This window comes from Nomascus leucogenys, chromosome 11 (assembly GCF_006542625.1).
Source record: "Nomascus leucogenys isolate Asia chromosome 11, Asia_NLE_v1, whole genome shotgun sequence".
Classification (NCBI taxonomy): Eukaryota; Metazoa; Chordata; class Mammalia; order Primates; family Hylobatidae; genus Nomascus; species Nomascus leucogenys.
In genome coordinates this window covers 12,161,675-12,185,061 of record NC_044391.1, presented here as the reverse complement: position 1 = coordinate 12,185,061, position 23,387 = coordinate 12,161,675, and positions in this window count along the sequence as shown.

Here is a 23,387-nt window from a genome sequence, read left to right as displayed (position 1 = left end):
AAAATTAAGTAAGTGGTTGTGCTTAAAAGAATGGTGATGTCCTGGAGGAAATGACATTGTCGAAAAACTTCACATTAAAGGAAATCTCAAAGATATTTTACAACACTGAAAGTGCAAATAATAAAATGTGGGAAGCTGATCCAAACCTAGAAAGGAATAGGATAATTTGCTAAGGCCCAGAAAAGATCCTTGCTCCATAGCGGACAGCAAGCACTGTTTAAACTACTCTTGAAATATCCTTCTTAACAAAGAAATAAAACATTTTAATTCTCATTTATAGTATATCAACTAAATATTTATTATACTATTTCTTTCACCTCTATCAATTTCTAAGCTATAATAAAAATTTTTATGTTTTGATAAATTTTTTAAAAATACTGTAAATTATTTTTTCCTATGGATTATTAATATTGATTTGCACAATTTCAGCTTACACAGGCATTTTTATAGTCCTGCAATACCATATAAAGCAAGTACTTTATATGTATATATGATTATTTATTATATAAATATATATTTAACATGCCAGAGATTGTTTTACAAGTATAAAGTGTTTAAGTATCTTTATATGTTCCTGACAACATCTTGTTTTTGGTACTCATTACCTCTCACATAGAAAGTTATAAATTCGCTCCTCTATTTTCTCATCTTGCTAATCAACCCTCAGTGTCCTTCCATGTGAATCTTTCTGAAATGCATTTGTGGTCATGTTGCAGCCTTTCTCAAAAACGAATAATGAAAACCGCCTGTGAATTTTATTAAACAAAAAATATTTTCCTGCTATCCTACTTTTAGTCATGCTACCTTCTCCACCAATGCCTCATTTCCCCCTTTTCATCTTCCATTTATTATATGAATATATTCATCGATAAATGAATAAATTAGCAAATATTTACTGGTGCAATAGTTCATAAACATTACATTAGCATTTTCCAAAATGTGATTCTTATACACAAGGGAATGTGTTAAATGATCTATTTTGGTGCTAGAAGGAAATATTAGAACTTCTATTTACATTTATTCTTTTAAAATCTCAAATACAAGAAAAAAACTAAGCTTTAATATTTAAGTAGGCATTGGCATTCTTACGGCGTTCTCATGTCAAACATTCACAAGTAGAAGGCAGGGTGGGAGTTCTGCACAGACAAGGAAATTCTCCCACGCTTGTTCATGTTCAGCATATTGCAATCATTTAGACTTCATATAAATGCAGTTGAACTGGATTTACGTATTATATAATCTTGTTTAAATCTCTCTTCACTAAATAAAAAAGAAATTTAAATTCAATGAGGCCAGAATGAGGATAAAAAGGTTTGCGCGGAGGCAATTGGGGCGAATAAATGACACTGGGCATGCTTACCTCTAGGGTTAGGAGCTAAAAATTGATCTACCCAGAAGTCAGCCAAACAACATTCAGAATTATTCAGAAGAAATCGTTGCAGTAAATATTTACATGCACTATTGTTAATGAATTTTAACTTTAGTGTACATTTTCCCTGGAGATTTTTTGCTCATGGTAGCATGAATATATCCCAGGTGGCAAAATGTTAAAATTTAGCACCCAGAACATGAAGTCAAAATTATACAATATTTTAGCAATGTTATAAATTATGTGTACATTTTGAATCAATTCAGTAATAAATAAACAGCAAAAGACAGTTCACATTTGACTGAAGTAATCAATTTTCTTCCTACAGTGGAAATTGGCTAAAAGAGATGATGTGAAATAAAAGACAAAGTAAAATGTATTGCTTGTTATCGCATTTTTGTAAGATGTAGAGAAATGTTAGGGATATAAAGAAACTGATTAGAATTAATCGTTTAGAGTGAAAAATTTGCTCTATAGTTGAATGAAAGTTCAGGTTTTTAAACATGTCTTAGCTTATGATATCTGCAATATTTTATTTTAATAATGAAACACTTAAAGAATCACTCTTTGAACTACTAAAGGAAACATTCGCTAAGCAAAACGTGGTCTCATCAAAAAGTGACTACTGGAAAGAAAATATAATTTATAATTCATGGGGGAAAATTGAAGGGTAATTTTTATATAATGGTTGTTTGCCCAGAATTAAAGCAAGCAAAGAGTTTAAGAATTAATTCTAGAAATAGCACAATATATGAAATACATTCATTTGCAATATTCATAAGAAAGTTTATTACAGAAAAGATGTGAAAATTTAAGACAGAAGTGGAAAGCAGTCATCAAACACAGATCGCACTCTAGTCTTACAACGGCACCGTCAGATGGTGCACAGCCGGACGGGAACGAAGTCGGACGCGCCTGTTCTTGGAACAATGTCTCTCCAAGGAGAAGCCTCTCAGGCCTCTACATGGGTCGTTGCTAGCTGGTGAGGCTCGACAGTGTCCTGGGCACCGGAGAGGAGGCCGGCGGAGGAGGTGAATCGAAGAGGTCCTGAGGAACATAGGGACGGCCGAGGTGGCGGCTGGAGAGGCCCCTATAGGCGCCAGGAAGCGGGGCTGCTGGTCACCGGGAACCGCCGCAGTGTTTTGCTTTGAGGAACAACTTTGTCGGCGTGGTGATGGGTCGCGCGCGCTGGGACAAAAATAAAGAAGATACAAAGTACAACAAACAACGCAATCTAAACAATACAAGAACAGTCAGAATCATTACTCAAACATTTTAGCGGCAAGGCAATGCAAACAAAAGCAAAAACAGCGATAGAGAATTTTATTAAAAAGCCAGAAGAAAATTACAATTCAGAACGCAGACTTGATTTACCACCAATGAAGAAAAACTTAGTCGGGGAAGTATTGGACATGCCGGCACTATGAAAAGACCAGACTGATTCAACTGATTCTTAAAACAATAGTGTTTAAAGATGTAGAATTCAATGTTTTATACTTTCTTTAATAAAATCAGAAGTATTTATACTTGGGAAACAAAACAAAACCCAGATCCCTAAGAATCATAAAGTTTTATAAAGAGATAAGGCATAATAATGAAAATATTTTGTACCCTACATATTTATTTGTGATCCCCTGGCATCGTGTGTATAGAATTGTCAAATTTAAGGATGATCTACATATTTTCCGTTAGAAAAGGTCAAGTTTTCTAACTTTGTTAATTTATTATTAAACAAATACAATTTAATAATACAATAAAGACTATGAAATTTATTTAAAATATTTTATAATATACAATTGCTTCATGAAAGACAATAATGAGTACTTTATCAGACCCATAAAGGTAATTCTGGCATTTACTGATGAATAAGAAAGCAATTGTCATCTGAAAGAAACTCATAGTATGGAGAGGCTTATTTGAAAATGTTTCCATCATTCTAGACTTCAAACCACTACAGTTGTGTCACCTATGCAAACACTTATCTGCCTACTTGTACTGGAAAACAGAATTTTCTAATCAGTATAAAAATCTTCCACATAAAAAATGTCAGTAGGTTTTAAACTAGTAAAAATGTAAAATGAAATACTATCCAATTGATTTGAAATAAAACCGGATTGACATCAAGGATGAAGAATATTTTACAGCTGGCTATATTCAATACTTTTCAGTGTTGGTAGATAAAACCGAAAAATGAGTTTATGATTTATTAAGTATAAATTGATGCACTTCTATTTAGTTATACATATATTTGTGAGGGATGTTTGGGATCCTTTGTATCTTTAAGAGCCACTGAGTATGAACATAAACTGAACTTTAATCTTTGCTATGAACATGTAATATCATATAATGTAAAATCATGTTTTCAACAAGAATAAAGCATATTAATTTTTCACTCCAAGTATTTTGAAATAAATATTAAGTACTTTATTATACAAATGTATGTATGTTTAATATTTAACATTTATTGTATAATTAATGAGTTTTAAAACTTTGATTTATCTTTGTCATCTCATTATGAAAATTATTTAATAATATAGTAATAAGTACTATCTAGAATGTTATTTGTAACATTTTAGAAATAGAAAAACATTTACTGTAGTATATTTATATCATTTGCGATATAATATGATGTGATAGGTATAACATAATGTAGTACAATGTTTTCCACATTTGTATCATTCTTTTGCATTTATTCTAGTTTTTATGTGTATTTCATGAGCATATAAAATATACCATGCTGTGGTGCATTTAAATAATTTATGAATATAGAAATGCACATATATTGAGAGAAACACGCTGAAAACTATTTTTCTAATAGGATGCTGTTATCAAGACTTTGGTGCTTCAAAGCCTCAAAGCCTCATTTTTGAAAAGCCACCACTTCTTTGAAGGTTTCTCCCTTTCGTCCTCTTTTGGAAGTGTTTCCTTCCTCTTCTGAACTTTCACGTTATTTTACTGAAACATGTTACCCACTCTGTTGTGGTATAGCCATTTTTATCCAGCCATTGTCTTTGCTAGGTTACAAATTACCTAAGAGTGGGTCTTGCTTAACTTTGGAGTTACTCAGCCAACAGTAGAGCGGTGAGTATACAACTAGTTGCACTCAGAAATAATACTGAATCATCTCAGGGTTGGCAAATATTTATGCAGTCATATTAAAAATAATTATTTATTCTACTTGCAGAACAGCTTCTATTAGGTAAACAGGGATTAAAAATTAAATCACCTGAACTTCTTGCCAAAAATTATGCATAGGTTACTCCACGTCAACTCTAAAGACTTATGTTTTAAATTGTTGATATATAATGATCCTAGCCTTGCTGATAATCTTCTTACCAGGTACAAACGGGAAACAGACACAGAAGCTGAAATATGACCTATGTGTGTAATCGCTCAATTAAACAGAATAAAACTATTGGCTTCAATATTGAGTAACAATGTAGTGACTTGTTGGCTTAATTTGTGTAAAGATTGAATTTGTATAAATAGCCAAAGCCATGCACTTGTTTGTAGACGTTGCTAAGGGCAAATGGGGAGCTGGTCTAAATATAAACATCTTCAAGACTCTTTTAATATGCACAGGTTTATATAAATTTGATATTTCATTTGTTTTTAAGGAAACTAAGTTTAATTGTTAGTTATGGAATTTGAATCCCTGCTGAGATCCTTTTAATTCATTGAATATTTCTTTCTCATTTTCATTCTTCTTGTTTGTGTGTGTGTGTATGTGTGTGTGTGAGAGAGAGAGAGAGAAAGTGATATTAAATAATGAACAAAAAACTCAACTCTTAATCTTGGATTATTTTAGACAGGATTCTACTTTTGGTATTTTTTTCTGTAAGGGTCTTCTTTTTGTGGAGTAATTTGCTATGTAAAAACATTTATTAGATAAAAAGTCATATAAAAATATCAGTTTATTAATATTTGTAACATTTAAGTTATTGTTTTAGATATTGCTTATATATATTATTTCCTTTTAGTCATATTACATATTCTGGGAATGAGTTTCAGAATATGCCTATTTCTGTTTTCCACTACAGAGGTACAGCACAATGTAATTTACAATGACTCACAACTAAACCAAAAACAGATCTTTTCTTTCTAATAAAAAGAAAACCAATGAAAATAATTAAGCAAATTAAAGAAGAAAGGTCTTTTCCTTGATTTTTTCAATTAGCGTTTTAAACTGTAATACAACAAACTTCATATTTAAAAATATAGCTTATGTGAGCATGCGAAATGATTTCACTGAAATGGTCAATAAACTGAAGGAAGAAATTAGCAAAATTTGCTTGTGAAATAACCATTCTGCATGATAATTGTTAAATTCATGTTGAACAAAGGAATAAACTAAAGATATATTAAAGCTGGGATCTAAACTTGTACTTTCCTGCAAGTTTGTTCTACAAAGTTCATCACTGAAAAACAATATTGATATGTTAAAGAAAAAAAAGTTACTCAGTTTTAGATGAAACTTTTTACTCCAGTTTCAGCTTGAAATGTATCAAGACAAATGGAAATATTGATAAAATATTGATATTGATAAAATTGTTCATTTTTATATTTTTCTTGATATTAAGAAGTCTTTCTGTGTTATCTCTTCAGTGTATTCACACATTAAAACAGAAATTCAGATTTTAATTAACCCAGTGAATTTGCCTGAAAATAGGCTCCCTGGAACACAACTAAGTCGTGCTTATGATAAAGATGTGGCTGGAAAGGGAGATGTCTACCGTTTTCTGAATAAAACATAAGATTTTGCCATCGATGCAAGTAAGTAATTGTGACATTTATATTTTTATTTGCTTTATAGTTATTACTTTTTAATTTTACTTTTAAAATTGACAGACAATAATTGTACATATTTATGGGGTACATAATGTTGTTTCCACACATATAATGTGTAGTTATCAGATCAGAATAATTAGCATATCTATCATCTCACACCTTTATCACTTCTTTGTGTCTGGAGTATTCAATATCCTCCTTCTAGCTATTTGAAACTATATTATTGTTAACTATAGTCATACTACAGTGCTTAGTACCAGTGCTTAACACCAGAACTTATTCCTTCCACCTAGCTGCAATTTTGTAGCTTTCAACAAGTCTCTCCCTATCCTTCCTTCCCTTCCTCCTATCCCTCCCAGTCTCTAGTGTCCTCTGTTCTACTTATTAGTTCCATGAGATCACTGTTTTTTAGCTTCCACATATGAGTGAGAACATATTTAAAGTTTAGACTTTAAAGAAAATCATTTTGTTGAACCTAAGTGGTACATTAGATTTCTTGGTCAAAATTTGCTGCAGATAGTCACATAAATTCAACACAATTTCTCAGGAGGCTTCCCATTCCCGCCTTGCCCGATATTTGTGATATCACAGCATTGCCACAAGTGTTGTTTCCTGAAAACATAAAATTTTTATTCATAAAAATGACATGAGAGTCATCTCATTCTTTTTAGGAAAAAAGATATTCTTTGAAAAATAGGAAAGAGGACCTATCCATTATCTATCTATCTATCATCTATCTATGTATATAATGCATGTAAATACACTTTATTAAATTGGCATTCTAAGATATATGCAAGGCCAGCATTTTATAAAACTTCCCATTATTCCATAAGCAGTTATTATGAAACACAGTGATGATGTAAATCAATCAAGCAAATGCATTATCTATAGGATTTTCTTTATATCCTCTCTTATACTTGTTTTCCAATACATCCCTGAAATATATGATAATAAGAATAGGAAGAAATAATTTTGCTTTATAACAATGATAACTTTTCAAACATTAGACTTTATGTGAAAAAAAAAGGGATACTACCAAACAAAGCTCATCTGCGGGTTAGCATAGCTCCTTTATTTTAAAACAATCCCTGTGCAAACTTAACTTTCTAGTGCATTTAAACAGTAAAAACTAAAAATTAACCTTGGCTTAAATAAATAAAGTGAACTAAAAACTAAAAATTAACCTTGGTTTAAATAATAAAGTGAATCACCATGTCTCCTAGGTCTCATACCATTGGAAAAATTTCAATTTCCTGACCTAGTTCTACCCCATCACTGAATTTCAAAAATTAATTTAAGCATCATCACATTTCAAAGTTACTTCTTAATAGTCCTAAATTCAAGCTCTGAAAAGATTGGCCAAAAATTGTTCCTTTGAGGCAAAAAAGATAATAGAGTGAAGACAGATATGTTTGTACAAATTTAAAGAAAAATAGTTAATACTTATTTTTTGTTTTAAAATGTTTTAGTTTTGGTACAGTGAAGACAAACATCATAAATAATATCGTTTATTAAGTTTTACATCCATGTGGCTTAAAAACTAGATCAGTATCAATAAACTCATGATATGGTAGCTCTGTTTCCCTTGCATTGTTTACCATCCTTGGCTCATAATCTAATTGTTTGAAATTACATTAAAAATTAACTAATAAAATGCTAGGATTGTGCCCCTTTTTTAAAGAACCCCTAGCCAAAATTCTAGAGCGAGTTTTAGGTTGACTTTGCCTGTTTTCTTCCAAAGTGCTTGTGGGGAATTGCAGTGCCCACGGTAGTGAGAGATGACACTTTAGGATGGATAGTTGCATCAACCGAGTTTGATCTGTGAACACAGCGAAAGATGGTGAAGTTCTCCATTAGTTTTCTCCAAAACAAATCCTGGTTTGCTGACTACCAACCCTGATATTGTCAGTGCTTGAGAACTGACTGTGGACTGGAATTTTTCCCAAGAAGAAGTATTACTATATTAGTCCGTGAAGGCAGAAAATACATCGTACTCCTCACATCACCCTCTGCCTAACCAGGTGGCTGGATGGTAGACTCTCAGTAGGTTCACTGAAAAAGTGGGACAGTGTCTCTCATTTAAAACAAAACAAAAAAAACAAAAAAGTATTTGTTTTCACAATTAAGAATCCAACCAATGCTAAATTGCAAAGGCAAATGATGTTTCTGATGTCCTCTGACACAGGATCAACTTATTTCCTTACTACAATGTTTTTTACTCAGTGTATGATTTCTACAGTTATATACAATTTTAATTAGATGTTAATTCTGAAATGAGATATAAGGTAGCATAGCTGTTTTATTTACATTTCAGATATTTGTAAAAATGTGTGTGTGTTTATTTGTGTGGCATTCTCAGAAAATGTCAAAATATTGCTGGATGTGATTTTTATAAATTTAAGAAAATGGTTTTTAAAACAAAAAAAATTTGATGTCTTACTCACCACCCAGTGTCACCTCACTTGAATGATTTACCAGTGGCTGAACACAATTCCACACACATAGAACAAGCTCATTCTTTTCCACAGAAGTCAATTCCAACTTCTGTTGATTGACCTGCTCCCTTTTCTCTCAGTCTACAGGACTGTGCTCGAAACCTCAAATTTTGAGTAAAATCTGAACAACTGTTTCCTTCTGACTTGGGTCAGATACTGGAAACCTTCCTTTAGTAGGAGAGTTGCTGATTTCTGATAGTTAGACTGCAATAAGGCCCATCATCTCAGATGGCTGATTGCCTGCCATTCTGACCCACAGCTTTTTTTTTTTTCCTATTTGTCCTCTGCTAGAAGTGATACTACAAACCTTGGCCTGACTCCCAGATGAACCTCCCATCCTCTTTACATAACACTTACCTAATAGTATAGAAATATCTGAATCTGATTATATGGAAAATATGTGCCCCCTAAACTAACCTCTCAAGCTTCTTAACGTTCTCATGCCTTTCAGTGGTGTCCTGTGAAATGGTCATGGCTTTTATATGGTAAATAAATAGACAAACAAAATCCCTTACTTTCTCAACCTATTTTGTGACATTTCCCTACCTCTTGGCTTTAACTGAAATTTGCTGTCCTATGGGATGACCGCAGCATGCCTCAAACTCATGTTATTCATTCTCCCACACATCTCATATCTCTGGGTCAGGAAGTGGGAAGTCGGCATTCTTTTCACTCCGCAAAGCTGATTCCTGACCATTGCCCTGATCCTCTTTGGAAACTCCCTTGCTCAATTGAAGCTCAGGATATTTGGCTCCTTACCAAACCTTACTAATCACTCTCCGTTGAGTCCTGGGGACTTGAATATATCACTCACAGTGTTTCTCCCTGTCTCAGATCCGGCCACCATCTTTTAGGCTACTTTGATATTCATATTTTGGCCTATCCAGCCCTCCAAATTCTCAGGTCCTATACTTTATTTGGTGTAAATCTCTACACTTAAAGCTTTGTGACTTGAAAATTTACTTCCATCCATACACTCCCATGGCTGCAGTCAGAACTTCATCACCACCCAGAACAATATTACTTCGTGATCTTAATTTTAGAATCCCACTCCTAATGCTTTTTCAATTCTTTTATTCAGTTATCCTTACTCTGCATTTTATCATCTCTACATTTTAACTGTAGTCAAGGGATAGATGCTTCATCCCTGAAGTCAACAATCCATTGATGTATTCTTTTGCTGTCTATCATTACCACTTCTCTTTACTTCCGAATCTGGTAGTATGATGCATCTTTCAACCCTTCCTGTACAATATCTTCAGATAATTTGTCCTGTACTTCTTCTGTAACCTTTACCCATTAAAACTCCAATTCGAGACCCAATTATTGATGTGCCTAAGCTTATGAATATTGTTGGAAAAAAAATCACATGAGCCAGCTTATGCACTCTAGATTTTGCTTGGCCCTAAATGCTTTTTGTTAGTTCTTCAATTATTTATCTAGTTAGATCTCTCTTTAATTTGCCAAGTTGGTTATAATAGAATTTCTCCAGTCTCATCTCAAATCTCTTATTCACCTGAAACCTTTTTCTGTTAGCAGATAAAATCAGCTTACAAATTTGAGGAAAATTATAAGCAATCAAGAGGGAAATTCCTTAGGCTATTTCCTATATATAGTTAGTTCTTTGCAATGAATTCCTTCTTTTTACTCTTCTGTTACAAAAAAAGATTCATGCCTTCCTTTGTCTACTTTCATTCCTTTCAGTTTGGTTGAGTTCCTTATCCCCACTCCTCATATTTCTTTCTACACTGATTATCCCCTTTTCCTATATTTTCTATTCTTCTCTACCGATTATTTTCAATAACTTTCAACTAATCTTATAAGCCTTCCCTATCTTAACAAAACTCACTGTTGCCCTATGTCTCTTTTCTTTTACTGTCTTTTTTTGACATTTTATAGAACATCTGGCATTTCATCTAACTGGTTAAATATTTTTAGAGTTCTCTACATTTTTCTTACTCCTACACTTTCCATTTATTTTTGAACAGCGTTGTGACAGGTCACTTCAACAAGACATGCCACCATACATAGCAATATTTTTATTGTTAAAAACAGTGCCATATTTAAGTCTTCATCTTATATATAACCTCTCTCTAAAATTTAGAGGTGAAAACCACTCTTCAGTTTTTGAAACATGCTAATTTTTTTATTCTTATGGCACTATATACTCTGCTAGTTTTCCCCATATATCTCTTCTTCCTTCCCCTCCTCTTCTTCCTCCTAAATTTTTCCTCTGTTTATTCTGTACATGTTTGTGTTATTCAGGTCTACTGAGGTTTTCTTCTCTCCATATTCTACAACTTTACCTTGCATTTATCCCTTGACTACAAACCCATCTATGTATCCCTTAACTACAATTAAAATATATATTCTGATGATCTCAATTACATATATATATATATATATACACACACACAGAAACTCAAACACTATGACTTAACTTCAGACCAATGTATCTACTTTATAGACATATTCTCAAATATTTTAAATTGAATTATTCAAATCTGCACAGATTATTTTCTCCAAAAACCTGCTTCTAATATAACCTCTGTGTAAATTACATAAAACAGGTCTCTCCGGAGCAGATACAGTCAAGCACTAAGGTATGTAGTTCTCAGCTACTCTCGCCCTCAATCATCATCTACTATTTTGCAGGACATCATAAACACCATCAGGTATGGTAGCCTTGCTGCCATCTACCCTTCAGAAAACTCTGTGACAGGCATGCCTTACTGACTCCTTCTATCACACTTTCCGCTTCTAGTCATTCACCAAATTCTATAGATTTTAAATCCTTGGTATGTTTATCCCATGTCCATGATTACTATCACATGTCACATCCTTATAAGCTCTTGTCTTAGTGTATTTTGTGTTGCTGTGAAGGAATACCTGAGGTTAGGTTATTCATAAAGAAAAGAGGTTAGTTTGGCTCATGCTTATGGAGGCTATGCAAGAGGTATGACACCAGCATCTGCTTGGCATCTGCTGAGGGCTTTTATGCTGCATCATATCATGGCAGAGAAAGTCAAAGGAGAAGCAGGCGTGTGTAAAGAGGAACAAAATCTGAGTGGCATCCTGGGCTTTGTAACAACCCACCCTCTGGAAACTAATCCATTCCCTCAAAACCAATCCAGTCTCATGAGAGGGACAGCTCACACACAGAAGGCACCAAGCCATGCATGAGAGATCTACCCCAATGACCCCAGTACCTCCCACTAGGCCCCACCTCCCAACACCACCACACTGGGGATCAATTTCAATGTGAGATTTGGTGGGAACAAACAACATCCAAACCATAGCACCCCTCTTCTAGATTTTTGCACCAATGTTCTCAATTGATCCCTTCCTTTCAGAATTCCTTCACAATTTTCTCTTCACTGAAAGTAATTTTACTAATGTACAAACAGGATCATATTCCCACAATTTTTTGCTGTCTATATATAGGTGATACCACCTATAATTCTTTGCTAACTTTCTATTTTCCCCCAAAGTAAAATCCAAGTTCTTTAAACTGACACACAATTCTTTTTAAAATGTGGCTCTTGTTATCTTTGCAGACTGAAAAGATACTATTCCCCATTGTATATTCTATATTTTAGTCCAAATACACATCTCCCAATGCAAAACTTTCTTCTCCCCTGAGCATTTGCACATAGGATGTTTTCTGCCTCCTCAAATCATTCACATCTTTCCTGTATTAGTTCAGAAATAGTTTCCTTAGTTCAGCATCTACCCTGTTCTCAACATTAGGGAATATGCTCCTCTTATGTATTTTTAAACCATTTTTCTTTAATAATTTTATTTTCCTGATTGAATCCCTTGAGCACAAGGACTATGCCTGATTCAGTTGTTGGTCCTCTTGATGTAATATACACATGGATGTCCCTATGCTAATAAATTCTTAGTTGTATTTCTAATTCTTCACCCAACTCCAGATCTGCATGCCTCCTGTATCTATTTTCTGGTGCTGCATAACAAACCACCTCAAAACATAGTGGCTTCAAACAACACTGTTTTATCGCTTGAAATTCTGTGGGTTGGCTGAATAATTATTCTACTGTTATTACTTGAGTTCATTCCAAAGGCTTGTTCATGTCTATTCCAATGGAAAGTCTGTGTTAACCTCTGAAGCCTAGTCTAGCAATGTCCTCTGAATTAACCAAAGTCTGTCTATGGCTTCTTTAAGATGCCAAAGCCTTCCAATGCTATTCCTGGTGACTCATCTACAAAGTCGTAGTGCTATATAGCACTGGAGAGACAGGTTCCAGTTAGTATCACTGTATTAGTCCATTCTCACATTTCTATGAATAAAGACCTGAGACTGTAATTTATAGATCAAAGAGGCTTAATTGGCTCATGGTTCCACAGGTTGTACAGGAAGCATAGCAGCATCTGCTTAGCTTCGGGGGAGGCCTCAGGAAACCTAAAATCCCTGCGGAAGGTGAAGGGGAAGCAGGCACGTCTTACCTGGCCAGAGCAGGAAGAAGAGGAAGAGAGAGGGGGAGGTGCCACACACTTTTAAACAACCAGATCTCCTGAGAACTCCATTATGACAATAGCACCAAAAGGAAAAATCAACCCCCATGATCCAATCACCTCCCACCAGGCCCCACCATCAACATTGGGGATTATAATTTGGCATGAGATTTGGGTGGGAACACAAATCATATCAATCACATTGTAGAAAATTCTTCCTTTGTTAGCCTATTCCTCTATCCCCTAGATGAATCCAGCTGTTTGTGCTGTGCCACAAGTTGTTTGATACATTGTCAGTAAATTAGTATTCTTGACACCAAATATAAGGGGTAAAAAATCTTTCTTGGGAGTGAAGGGAGGCCCACAGGATTATTCAGTCAAGTTTTAGTTCTTTTAATCTGGCTGGAGGAGATTTAATAGAAGACGTCATAATCAATAAGCATTCAGTGGTTGAACCTGTTCTATTTCCTCCAGCTTTGATCCAACATTGCATTTTGAGATCGTTTCTTGTGCTATTAAGAAGGGATATATAAGCTGCACTTCAGTTTGGAAGAAATTCAGCATTGGGTTATTCATTTTGTTATGATTTGATTTTACTTGATTCTTATTTTGTAAGATTGAAAAAGAAACTACAAAAACGTGTAAGAAATGTATTTGTTCCAGTGGGACTCACATTTTGTCTCTATTAAATCCATTAGCTAAGACAAGTTAGTATATATAGTTTTATAAAGTATTGCCTATGCATATTACTGGCTTTCTCAAAATTAAGAATATTTTTATTCTTCCTCTAATCAGTAAGCTTTTGTGACTCAGGACTTTCTAAAAGAATCTTGTCAGGCGCAGTGGCTCACGTCTGTAATCCCAGCACTTTGGGAGGCTGAGGCGGGTGGATCACCTGAGGTCGGGAGTTCAAGACCAGCCTGACCAACATGGAGAAATCCTGTCTCTACTAAAAATACAAAATTAGCCAGGCATGATGGTGCATGCCTGTGTAATCCCAGCTACTGGGGAGACTGAGGCAGGAGAATCACTTGAACTCAGGAGAGGGAGGTTGTGGTGAGCTGAGATCGTACCATTGTACTCCAGCCTGGGCAACAAGAGCTAAATGTTGTCTCAAAAAAAAGAATCTCAATGATTACATTTGTTTCTTTGATAAAACTTGATATAAATTCTTTAAAGAATGCCCAGTTAAGTGGACCTATTATTGCTAATAATAACAAAAATTTTAAAAAGTGTATTAGTGTCTGTATTTTTCTTTTTCTCATCTGTACAGTACTGCCCTCTTAACATGGTTTCACTTTCCTAGTTTCAGTTACTCACAGACAATCACGCTGGTTATTTATTTTTTTGAGACAGAATCTCACTCTGTCACCCAGGCTGGAGTACAGTGGTGCAATTGTAGCTCACTGCAGCCTCAAACTCAAGCAATTCCCCCTCCTCAGCCTCCCAAGTAGCTGGGAGTACAGGCACATGCCACCATGGCCAGCTAATTTTTTATTCGTGTGTGTATGTGTGTGTGTGTGTGTGTGTGTGTGTATAGATGGAGTCACACTATGTTGCTCAGGCTGGTCTTGAACTCCTTGTCTCAAGCAATCCTTCCACCTCAGCCTTTCAAAGTTTTGGTATTACAGGCATGAGCCACTGTGACTGGCCTATTTTCATTAATATAAGATATTTTCGGAGAGACAGAGCACATTCTCATGATGTTTATTAGAGTATATGGTTATAATTGTTGTCTTTTGTTATTATTGTTGTTAATCTCTTACCATGCCTAATTTATAAATTTAACTTTATAATAGGTATGTATGTATAGGAAAAACATAGTATATACAGGGTTCTGTACCGCTTGTGGTTTTACAAATCCACTGGGGGTCTTGAAGTGTATTCTATATGGATAATGGAGCACAACCTTACTTTCTTTTCTTATCTTCACTTAAATCAGCTAATTGTTTTACACCCAGGTCTTAGTCTAGCCTAGTAGGGAATTGATTGTTGTTACAATAAGTACCATATAAAAGTATCCCTTTTAAGGCAATATGCCACTTTTGACAACAGAATTCTCAGTGATATGGTTTATCTAGGTGCCAGCAAAAAATGATGTCAAATCTATTTTATGACTTTGGGATAAACTCATAATAATTAATGAGATTGAACAGGAACAAATGACAATTTTTTTCATCTGTTAATAAAATGTAGGCATGTACTGTGATGATAATATGATCTCTGTCACTGATGGTCCCGTGATCTTTGGAAATGATTTTCGATGAAAACTTTCAAGAGACATATATGGTTTACTAATAATAGAAGTCTGAATCATGAAACATTTTGAAAAGAAAATAAGTCAATATTTAATATTTTCTATCATTTGTATATTTTGAGTATTTTCCTTGTGAGGCAACTAAAATATATTTAGAACTACTTCCTTTTCTTTTCCTTCCCTTCAACTAAAGATTCAGATGATGCTTGTTAATTGTGTGACTTTGGGTTGCCAACATAATCTCCAATTTAAGTTCTTTTTAAAGGAGTTAAAATCCGTAATGCCAAAATCTTTTAAGATACAAAAGTTATGTTTCTAAGTACTGATGGTAATTATAATTGTGGCTTATCTCTTTCATAGGTTCTGGTGTAATCACTGCTACCAAAATTTTTAATTATGAAACAGATCTAATAAGGTTTCTTCTGATAGTTGATACTGGGAGGCTCTATAGACATGTTTTGACCATTAATATTATTGATGTTCCTGAATCTCCAAACTGTACTGCTGATCCCAAATTTTCTTCAGGCACAGGTATGATGCGTTATCTTCCTATAGTTTACTTCTAAAAGCTATGTATAATGAAAAAGGGCAGGCATACTCCCTCAGTGAGAGATGATTCAGTGATTCTTTAAATTAGGCGCATAATGTGTGTTTATATAAATATACAAAAATATGTGCAGACCTTCATGTTTATAAGAAAACATAACCTCTCTAAGGAATAATTTGAAAAACATGTTTACCCTATAAAAATTTTCATGCCGCAATTATGAGGTAGGAGAGCAAATACATTAAAAACAGCAATAGAGATTCTACAAAAGACTTGCCGTAAGAGAAGCAAGACAGGAGAGAAAAAAATGAATAAAAGGTTTTCATAACTTAATACATCAAGTTAAACCTTCACTTGTAAAAATGCTACAAAGAATAATTTAGTTTTAATACCCTTAAGGTTCAAATGGTATTTTAGTTTTCCAAAAAAGTAAGGGAGATAGCCATCAATCAAAAATGCATAAAAATAAATGTGAATTTTAATTATAATATGATCATAGAAATAAAAGACATTTGTATTACAAAATCAAATACTGTATAGGATTGTGGGGCGGTTGACCAAGTCAGAGATATAAGAAAAGTTTTCTCTAAAGTATTGGCAGTTTACTTTAGTTCTGAACTCTGATAATAGTAAATAAGCAAGAGGAGGGAGAATAGCATTTCATGCAGAAGGAACTATAGGTTCCCTGAGGCAGCATAGAACATGTTGACTAGGAATAATTGTCTAGTATAATTGAAATAGAGCACTAAGTAATATGGTACAAAATGGTAATTGAAAAGTAATGAAGAGTATTTTAAGAATGTCAGTCTTGGTTCTAAGGGTAGTGAGAATCCTATGAAGTATTTTAAGCTGATAGATGTTTCGAATGTATCCATCTTGTTGAGTATAGAGAAAGATGAGAAGGGGACAAAGTTTAGGTGTCAGCAAGCATTGTAAAAGGCCGGAAAATAAATATTTTAGGCCTTGCAAGCCAAAAGATAAATTGAGTCTATTATTTAGGTAGTACTTATAAGCAAGGAAATAAATAGCTACAACTTTGATTGATAAATTTTTAAAAGATAATAGTAATAATTGGGTATAATTTTGTACTACAGCTCTGCTAATGAGAGGAGTGAATTTTCATTTGGGAGGGGTTAGAGTTTCTCTTTATTGGATGGGACATTAAATACCATCAGCAAATCTCTTTCCTTACTTAGCTAACTAATGAACTGCTTAGAATCTTTTTATACTGCAGTTTCATTGTTAATTATTTTTGTGAATAAAGTCTGTCTTCATGAAATATTTTATTTTAAATTTTCTACTTTTTCTGATCATTGTTTTTCTGTCAAGTGGGAATACTGGGATGAGTACTTAGTCCTGTTTTTGAGACATGTATTGTATTCTTTTATTAATATCAAAGTTATAGTGTCATTATATAATAAAAGCAGTTTTTGGCCACATAACTTAAAAACAAAATAATCCACACTACATCATGCCTTAAAAGTGTGTCATTCAGTTTACTTTTCTTTTCTTGTTTTGCCATGGTGGGTAGATATGATAATTAAAAAGAATATGGTACTCAGAATGCTGTTATAACTGAATTACTGGAATTCATGGTATTTGAGGTGATGAGAGCACCATATATTTCCATCACTCAACTCAGTAGCAAGAATGCAACAATATATGATCTATAAACAAATGAGTATATATGTCTTATTAAAACTTTATAAATACTGAAATTTGAACTCTATATAAATTTTATGTGTCACAAATGTTAGACTTCTTTTGATTGTTTAAACTATTTTTAAACCATTTTTATCTAAAGTACAAAAACTATTCTTACAGAGCATACAAAACCAGGCAATAGTCTAGATTTGGCTCAAGGGTGGTGGTTTGAAGACCCATAGAGTAGAAAAAAGAAGACATTCATTTCAGTAATCTAGGCAAGGAATGGTATAGTTTGGCCTAGGAAGATGATAGAGATGAGAAAAGGATAATCTTAGGACATTTGAATAATATACCTGGTGATGAATTTAGTAGAATGAAAGAGAGAAGGGACTGGATTTTCTAATTTGTGTAACTGGTGTGGAAATCCTCAAGAAATACAGGAAAACTTAGAAATATACCAAATTTGGCCAGGCACGGTGGCTCACACCTGTAATCCCAACACTTTGGGAGGCCAAGGCGGGTGGATCACGAGGTCAGGAATTCAAGACCAACCTGGCCAAAAATGGTGAAACCTCATCTCTACTAAAAATACAAAAATTAGCCAGGCGTGGTGGCAGGCGCCTGTAATCCCAGCTACTTCGGAGGCTGACACAGAGAATTGCTTGAACTCGGGAGGTGGAGGTTGCAGTGAACTGAGATCATGCCACTGCACTCCAGCCTGGGTGACAGAGTGAGACTCCATCTCAAAAAAAAAAAAAAAAAGAAAGAAATATACCAAATTTGGAGAGAAAAATCAACAGTTCACTTTTGATATGCCTTTGTTATATCAAAGGATAGATTTGTGTAAGCAGTTGGGCTTGGAGGTCTTACCCAGGGCTATTAATGTTTTGTAATTGAAACCATGGATTTGGATGAGATTACTTAACCTGAGAGTAGAGAATTAGAAGAAAGGAGGGCAGAGGGCCAACCCTGAGGAACTCCTACACTTAATGACGTGAGGAAGAAACTCAGCCTGCCAAGGAGACGAAGAAGGAGCTGCTAAAGTGGTGGTAGAAAGAGAGGAATTATGTCATGAATGGCAAAGGAGAATAATGTTTCAAGAGTGCCAGTGGTTATAGTCATATTCCACAACAAGTAAAATGCACTGAGTTAACAATATCAGGAAAGTGACAACTAACGAGTTTGAGAACTATTTTATGGGTGTTACAGGGATGGGAGCCAGAATGGAGCAGATTGATTAGTGAGATTGTAAAAACAGAAAACATCTTTTTTTTTTTTTTAATTTGCACATAAAGTTGGAGAGAATGAAGAGGCAAAATTATATGGGATTGCAAGAGCTGGGTCTGCTATATTTCTTTTTAAAGGGAGACATGAGTAATTTTACAACATGGAGAATCCATTTGATGAGGAGGCTGAAGACAAACAAGAAAATAGGTGAGAAATGAGAACAAAGCACAGGTGGAATCAGTCAATCAATCATCTATCAATCTTGTGTACCCACCTATGTATCTCCTAAACACTTACATGTCTCTATTTACAATTTCAATTTTTTATGTTTAATAAATTTGAAATGTCTTGAAGCTTTAAGATTTTTCTATTCAGATTTTACTTGCAGCTAAATCTCTAGAAAACTACTAATGAGTTGGGAGTCCCAATTTGAGTGTATGCTTGAAAGAAATTTTATCATTGCAGTTAAAATATATAATACCCTGAAAACATGCTCGGAAAGATCATGAATATAAACTACCAATTTCTTTTGAAAATATAAATAAATAAAAACTTACCATTTTTAAATTTGGACCATATTAACAAAAACCGATTATTTCATTAAATGAGCCATATTAAGAACATTTTAAGTTGATTATAAAATAAACCAGGATTTTTGGGAATACATCTCTATTTCATTGTGCTCAAATATTACATTTATCTGCTTAAAAGCTACAGCAGGAACATTGATTACATTCAGAAACCTAATGTTTACTCCATTTTGTTGATATAAAGTCATTATTTATTAAATTTTCACTACTAAAGGCAGTGTTGTCTCATAACCATGTGCAGTTATTTTTCAAAACAAACATGGATGCATACACAGCCACTTTCAATAATGATATTGCCTATGAATATGAATAAGCAACTGAAATCTCTTCATGTTTTTTCTTACTCTCTTGGTCAAGGGGTTAGACTCTAGGTCATCTCTTCTGAGCTCTCTTGAGTTCCTAGCCCCTTTCTTTTGTCAAACCTCAAGGGTCACTGAGGGCCCTTGAGTCTTATAACCACCTGCTTCTGCTTCCTGTTTTCCATTCCCACTGCTGACTCTGTCCAGTCAATGAAAAGGTAAAAAATACACTCAAGGATGAGAGAATAGGGCGGTAGCTACAGAGGACAGCAGATTATTACGAAATTGTTAGTTAAGATTTGGAAAGCTGTAATAAGGACTTTGCCTGATTGGGGAACTTAATGGCTGAGAAACGTGCGAACTTTGATTTTCACAGGCAGTTTTTCCAAAGGTACTCAGAAGTTTAAGAGTGATTCCCATAGATGTGCAATGCTCCTTTTCTGCCAAGAGTAGAAGGAAGAGTCAACTGTGTAAATGTTGAAGACAGGTTAAGTAAGGTGGACACTGAGTGTCCAGTGGGTCTGGCAGCATGGAGGCCTTTGACGACTTACTAGAAATAGCCTCTGTTTGTAGAGGCAGAACCTCTAATAGTGTGAACTAAGGACGGAACAGGGGGTAAAGAAATGTACAAACTCTGGCCCTGAAGGGTAGGAGAGCGATAGAGACATTGTAAGGGTAAGCTTAGGGTCAGGGGTGTTTCTTTTAAAATGAAAGAGACTTGAGCATGTTTAAGTGCTAATGGAGAGTACCCAGAAGTGAGGGAGCGACAGGAGATGGGAGGTAAAGAGACAAGCCCTTCAGAAAGTATAAGGTGTGTTACCACCCAATGAACAGGCATTATCTTTAGTAACAAGTTCTTGCCTTTTATAGTAAAGAAGGTACCAACGTAAGTTTGTAGATCCTATGAGAAAAAGTGAGCTACCACTGATCTAATGGTTTCTGTTTTCTATGCAGTAAGATGAGAGATCCTCTATGAAGAGTGAGATAGAGGGGAAGGGTAGGTATAAGAGGTTTTGGTCAAAAAGGCAAGGTTTGAAATAATTATTGTAGAAAGTTGAAGAGTAACAGAACAGAGACTTGCTTAAGGGCACTGAGTTATTCTAATCATTCGCCTAATAATTCTCTTTGCAACCAATAGCTCAGGCCAATGTTTATGAAGTATCACAAAATCTGACATTTATCTAATTATTGGAAATTTTTTTAAATTTAAGTTCACTGTTCTGATTATTTGAGTCAAAATCTTTTCTAGATGTTTTTATAGCTCTAACAGACGTTTTAGCTAATTCATTTTGTTTAAAATGCTTACTATCTTAAAATCAATTTTGTTATTATTTATTTGTCCTTAAAAAAACTATAACTTGGGGTATGATAAACTTCCTTTTATTCATTTACGTATCTGCCACAGTACTAAGCATGGATAATACTTTTAACATAATAGAATTTTCTGTTTTTATATATATTTTTTTTTAGACGGAATTTCACTCTTGGTACAATCTCGGCTCACTGCAACCTCCACCTCCTGGGTTCAAGCAATTTTCCTGCCTCAGCCTCCCAAGTAGCTGAGATTATGGGTGTGTGCCACCATGCCCAGCTAATTTTTGTATTTTTAGTAGAGAAGTGGTTTTGCCGTGTTGGCCGGGCTGGTCTTGAACTTCTGACCTCAGGTGATCTGCCTGCCTCAGCCTCCCAAAGTTCTGGGATTACAGGTAAGAACCACCACGCCCAGCTTGTATTTTTACACTTTGAGTAGACTTACTCTTTCTGGAAATAATTTTATACCACATCAATCTTAGGCTTGTTGTTAGCTTTCTCTCCTTCTCATACCTGTAGTTTTCTGGGCCATTCTTGGCTTGCCACAAGGGCTCATGGTGGGATGGAAACGTGACATGTTAAAATTTACTTAAAGTTATGATGAAGTTTGGTCATATTCTGTCTTCAATTTATACTGAGGGCATGGCTTTTGTGTAATATTATTTCTTCTGTTTTTCTGTATTGTTTTTGGAGAAAATACAGGGAGACATGGTTCTAGGTAACCACCATTATCTTTAGCTACTCAAAAATCACCTAGTCATTACTTTAAATATAACTACATTTGAAAAAATTAAATTTAGTTGAGCAATTTGTTAAAATTTATGTTTATAATAACATATAAATTTGGTCTACACATTTCTGTGTGTAAGAAATAAGAAATTTTAAAACATCTTATTACTCCACATGGAACCATTTTACCCACTTCTTTCCTGAAGTCACTGCATCCACGTTATATTGTAGATTGAGCTTTTCGCCCATGGTCAAGGCTATGGGAAGATGTTAGGAGGTGTGTGAGAGCTGGATGTTAATCAGCTGTTCACACAAGTGCTTTTGTAAGAAACAGTTCCTCCCCCTTATGACCCAATCAGGTCTAGAAATTGTAGTACAGAAATATTTTATGAAGCTACCACTCTGGCTTCCCACAGGACAGTTTGTCAGCACATATATCATATTCTTTCTCATTAAGCTATAGTTGCCTCAAATAGTGCCAGGAAGTAAGGAAAAGGCACTGGGTAAGGGCAGGAAGGATGATCCAAAGCCAGGGGGAAAAACACAAAAGTGAGAAAAAAATAAATTACTATCTTAAAATATTAAAATATTATCCCAGACTCAGAATCCAATCCGAAATTGATATTGTTCTGTTTTTATTATATAAAGAGATAGTGAATGCCTAGTATGCCTTAATTTTCTGATACAACTTGTTGATTTCTGCTTCACAGCTACCTTAGAAATTGATGAGGACTATCCATTATTTCAGTCCATTTATAGAGTGACGACCACAGATGAGGACTTCGCAAATGGTGATAGGCTGAATGTAGGTGGCGATCATTGTGCCAGATGCATTTATCACTTTAACATAAAGTGCAATCTTTTCAAACAATTTTCAAGGGCAGTTAATATGATTTGATAATTAAAGATTGTATGACGTTTACAACCACCATGATGCAATATTCCTGTTAATGTTGGAAATGGCATTTTTAGAAGAAGCTACTTTCTTGAGGCATACAGGAATTACATGACTTCTAATTGAGACGGGGGACTGGGAAGAAGATGTCAATGCTGAGGCAAAACTGGGGCTTTGCCTTTTGGAAGCTAATCAGAACTATTTCTCTTTCCTAGCTATTTCAATGACACATATGAATGTGATTATATATTTTTTGATGTTTCAGTATCCTAATTACTAAGTATTTAACCCTAAGAGACTCGCTTTTTCTCTTAATTGATTCGTGGTTGTACAGTCTCTTAGAGATTTGGCAGAATGAAAAGAACCTATAAAGTTTGTTTTGGAGACTTCATCGATGCAATGGACTACAAAAGTCAGCATGCTTGCTCTGCAGCTGTTCTTTCTGAACATATATTGAAATAGTTTACTACTTCTAAGGTAGTAACTCACAGTAGAAAGTAATGGAGCACCAAATGGCGGTGGGGCTGTCAGATGACTTGGGCTATGTATGGCTTTACCACCAACTAGTGCTATAATATTGGGGAAGTCACTTAATAACCCTGGTGTTTGATTTTCGCAATTATAAGAGATAATTTTTTCTTCCATTAACCTTCAGTGACAGATGTGCCGTTGTCAGTCAAAGTATTCAAAATCCCTGTGGGATACTCCAAAAATATTTTGTTGTGGACAAGCCAATATGAAATTGTTTAGAAACACA